Source organism: Cupressus sempervirens, chromosome 3, assembly GCF_028749045.1.
Source record: "Cupressus sempervirens isolate cs-2001-9-10 chromosome 3, ASM2874904v1, whole genome shotgun sequence".
NCBI lineage: Eukaryota > Viridiplantae > Streptophyta > Pinopsida > Cupressales > Cupressaceae > Cupressus > Cupressus sempervirens.
Genome location: NC_143120.1, coordinates 104341249 through 104345578, shown reverse-complemented (window position 1 = coordinate 104345578; position 4330 = coordinate 104341249). Strand labels below are relative to the sequence as shown.

The 4330-nt window shown below is 35.0% G+C and overlaps 1 pseudogene; it reads right to left on the bottom strand.

The window, feature by feature from the left end:
• Window positions 1-3232: 3232 nt before the first annotated feature.
• LOC149564992 (delta(24)-sterol reductase pseudogene) lies at window positions 3233-3652 on the bottom strand (annotated as a pseudogene).
• Between the last annotated feature and the right edge of the window lie 678 nt (window positions 3653-4330).

Below are 4330 nucleotides of genomic sequence, written 5' to 3'. Positions count from 1 at the left end.
TGTTAAATAGTTTCAATGGAAATTGAAGGATAAATGTGGATGAATCTATTAGTAACTTGTTGGATTTCATTTCATTCAAGATTGATAGCTAAAGAAATTCCATTTTCCCTCATGTGCATCTCTTCTTCTTTTCCTCTTTTGCATTTAGATAATTAATCTACATTTAGAATAGGAGTAAGAATAAAAAATTCTCAAGATAACCAACTATAGTCATTCTATTGGGTGTGATAGGTTATCCAAATCTATTTTTCCTAAATTATTTGTGTCTACATGCAATTTGGTTAGCCTTTACTACTCTCAGGTTATGTGCTTATTCTATCAAAAATCCTAATCTAAGAAAGACATATTCATTGCACATCATAGCAAGTATGAAGGGAGTTGTACCTTATAATTAAGAGGGTAGTGATAGAATACATACACTGTCCCATTTGTTGGTGACATTCTTTTGTTTCTCCAAAACCTTGGGCATTAAAAGAGTTGGATTATGAAATCAAATAGGAGAAAAAATTGTTAACAAACACATCATTATCAAACTTTTGAAACGATGAAGAAGGAATATGAAATGTGACAATTGTATTGGGGATAACATTTGACATAGCCTAAAGGCATAGCTATTTCGATGGAAACCTTAGTCTAGAATTTAAAGTAGTCTTGAGAAAACATGCCTTTCTTTTTGTCTCAGCTATAATAGCTTTGTTTTTAACCCTTTCTATCTCCTTTTCCAAATCTTCCTTTTCTTTTCTCTTCTTCTCAATTTCATTATCTAAAATTGACATGGAAATTTGATTTTTCCATTCTCACAGGTTCATAATGGTAATACCAATCACCTTTTTCTTTCCTTTTTCCTTCTCAACAATAGAAGAGCTTAATTTTTTATCTTCATGAGCTGCTATAGATGTTGGTTTGTTATTTTTCATTTTCTTGATAATAGATCCCCCTTCCTTAAGTTCTTTATCCTTGAACAAATGTTCTTTCTCCTTTCTTAGGTCAACAACATCATTAAATATCATTGGTTATCATGGAGCAACTCACTTTTTATTTTTCTCCTTTAGAATGGAAATACTCTTGAGTAAATTTTCTCTTTCTTCTAAGGTCCTTCTAATTTATTCCTCCCTTTATTTTTAAAGATGTTTCTCTATTGCTAACTGCTCAGTAAGTTTCATTCTCAATATATTCAAATCATTCAGGTTTGGCCTAACATCTTTAGAGCTAGAAGTTATGTCTGACACCACAAGATGCATATGGACTGAATCAACATGTCCTAACTCCTTGTGGGAATTTTTTGAAGGAAAAGGGCTCTCACTAGTATAGAATAAATTATTCCATTTCCTTGGTTATACATTCAAAAGTTCCTAATGTACATTTTTTATTGATTTATAACTTCTAGGGTATTATAAATATTATCATTAGAGAGTTCAGTAATGGACTTAGAACTCTTATATGAAGACTCCTTCTCACTGCGAGACTTGCGTGATTGTGTACTATTTGTGACTTGTTCTTGAGGATTTGGTGCTATTGGTGGTTCACTTATTTTTGTTGTCCAACATTTCCTTCCTCTTGGAGGAATTTCCCTTTGAAGATTAACCTCTAGATTCTTTCTAACAAAGGCATGGATATTTTTTTCTATCTATGGTTTTTGTTAGAAGTTGTAATCTTTCCTTGGTGTGTTTATAAACCAAGGTTAGAACTCCTTTCTTTATTATTGTAATATGCTAGGATATAAGCCAAGGTATCCTAATACATTTCTTTTTTGTCTTTTTTCCACTACATCTTATTTTGTCATCTAGTGGAATATGTGAGGACAAATATATATTGTAATTTCTAATTTTAGATTATTCCTCCTTAAGAGGAATCTCACACTTGGCCTCACACACTTATGAATGGTGGCATTCATAGACAAGGGAGTTACATTCTAACTCCTCTCTCTCATCTCTATTTAAGAGATGACCCTCTTCTCTCATTTCACAATGAGGTTTCTTCCTCTTCTCAAATATTGTATGAGCATTGCTCTCTATCTCTCTCTCTTCCTTCTTAGGCTTTTCATGCCTCATTCATAATGTCACAAGGGGTTTTCTTTGCTTTCCCCTTTCCAAATATCTTGTCTCATGGTGTTGGAGCTTGAAGCTTTCTCTCTCCTATTTTATGGTAATATCTTTTCATGCATTTACTCACTTAGATTCTTTCTTGGTATTGCTTATTTACAAATTTCTTTTTTCCATTTCTAACATGGTATCAGAGCAGTTTAATCTTTGTTTTGAGTGTTTGCATGAAGGTATGATTTGAAGGAGACTCTTGAGAGAGATTTAACTAATTTCTTTTTTAATCTTCTTAAGATGGAAGAAATTGATTTTTTTTTTTTTTTGGATTTGGCTGGTTTACTGCCAAACCCGTTTAACTTTTGTTTGCTCTAATTTGTGTAGGTTACTTCTTATTTTTTTTATCTAACCCCCTTTGGCAGGCTTGCCGCCAAAAGGTTTTTCTATCTAGATATCAATTTTGTTTACTCTTGTTTTGTCTAATCTATTTTGTTTATGGTTATAACATTTACTTACGATGGCAGAAATTCACGCTCAAGTGAGAGAAAGTGTTCACACTTTTTTTTCTAAAACTTTTTGCTTAAAAAAAATGACTCTATGACTATAAATCATGCTTTTAGGTAAGGAAACTGTTCACTAAATGTAGGAGAGAGTTTGACTAAAGTATATTAGATATACAGTGCAACCATGGTTTTTATATTGGTTCAGGAACGTATTCTGGGAGCCGCCATGGGAGCTGGATTCGCAGCAGCCATTGTTCTGTATGAACAGAAACTTATTTATAGGTCAGCTGTGCGTTCATTTGAATCAATCTCTAGATGCCCAGTAGCTCCATTTGCACCTCAGATTCCAGAACCATTATTTAGTAGGAAGACATGTGCAGAACACGCACATGCTTGGAATATTGTTGTTGACAAACGCCTCGGCATCACCTAGAAAAAAAGGAATTGGTACTTGTGCCCATATTGTGGTTTTTTATTCGGGTTGCAAGCTTGCTAAGTTTTTTGGGTCAATTGGTTTTTTGTTTTAGAGGATCAGTGCCTGACTGGGGCAAAACGTTTTTCTTCTGTGAATAGAATTAATGTAAGCCTGAGCCAACTCTCTGAGATTTCCCTTCATGGGCTTGTAAGTCAGTCTCATGTATTCTTTGATTGGTATGAGTTTATCTCCACTACTACCAGTAAACCCAATGTACCCTATGACCATGGGATTGCATAGAATACATCTGAAAACTCATTATCTTTTGTAGCTCTAACCAATCTTCCATCTGCCAAAACGATCTCATAAGCCACAAAAATATCTGCAAATAGCCCATTAAGGTGGGAACTCCCCTCAATACCATACCCATTGATCAAACCTCCAATAGTAATATCATCTAGCTCGGCCACAACTACAAGGGCTAGATTCATGGGTATAGTCACCCTCGTTATCTGGCCCATGTTCACAAGAGGTTCCACTCTAGCCACCATATGCTCCTTATCAATTTCAAGTATATTTGCCAATCGCATAGACAATGAATCTGCATTGTTTTCTTCTTCATCAAACCAACTGACCTCATTTTGCAATATTGCTGAAAACATCATTCTATGAATGCATTCTGTCATCTTCTCTCCCATTATACCAAAGTAGAAGTGTTGTAAAAAGTTTTCTATTACAGTTGCCACACCGATACTTGTAATTAACAAGCACCACTTTTCTACCTAATGTCTGGCATGCTTCCCATGTATTCTTGAATATGCTTTAACAATCTAAACAAATTATAGTTATTGCTTCTTGCTTTTCTTTATCAACTTAAATAGCAGCATTTATGGCTTTGGTGTAGTTGTATCGACATTTATATTTTTTGGGTATCGAAATCTATGGAAGCATAGCTTACACTCTGTAAATCAATGGCAACCTTGAGTCTCTTGTATCTGGTAGTATTATTTCTTCCAGTTTTCATTCCTCTTATCCTTCTCGTTGTTTTGTGGTTCATAGCTCAACCATGACCGATAAAGGTACCTATCAAAGGCTGCCACGTGATGTCTTCTCAGGCTGGCCAGGTGGGTGTATATGGATATACAGCATATTCTGCAAGTAAGTTTGCTCTTCATGGTCTGGCTGAGGCACTGCAACAGGAGGTTATACCACATAATGTTCGTGTCTCTCTTATTTTTCCTCTAGATACATATCCCCTTGTCAACCATTGAGGATACAATGGAATTGGCAAGCAGCTTGTATGCCCGACTTCCTTCTTCAGTACCATGTTTGGTTTTTTGGACTCCGTTTAACCTATCGTGTTTGGATGTTTGGAC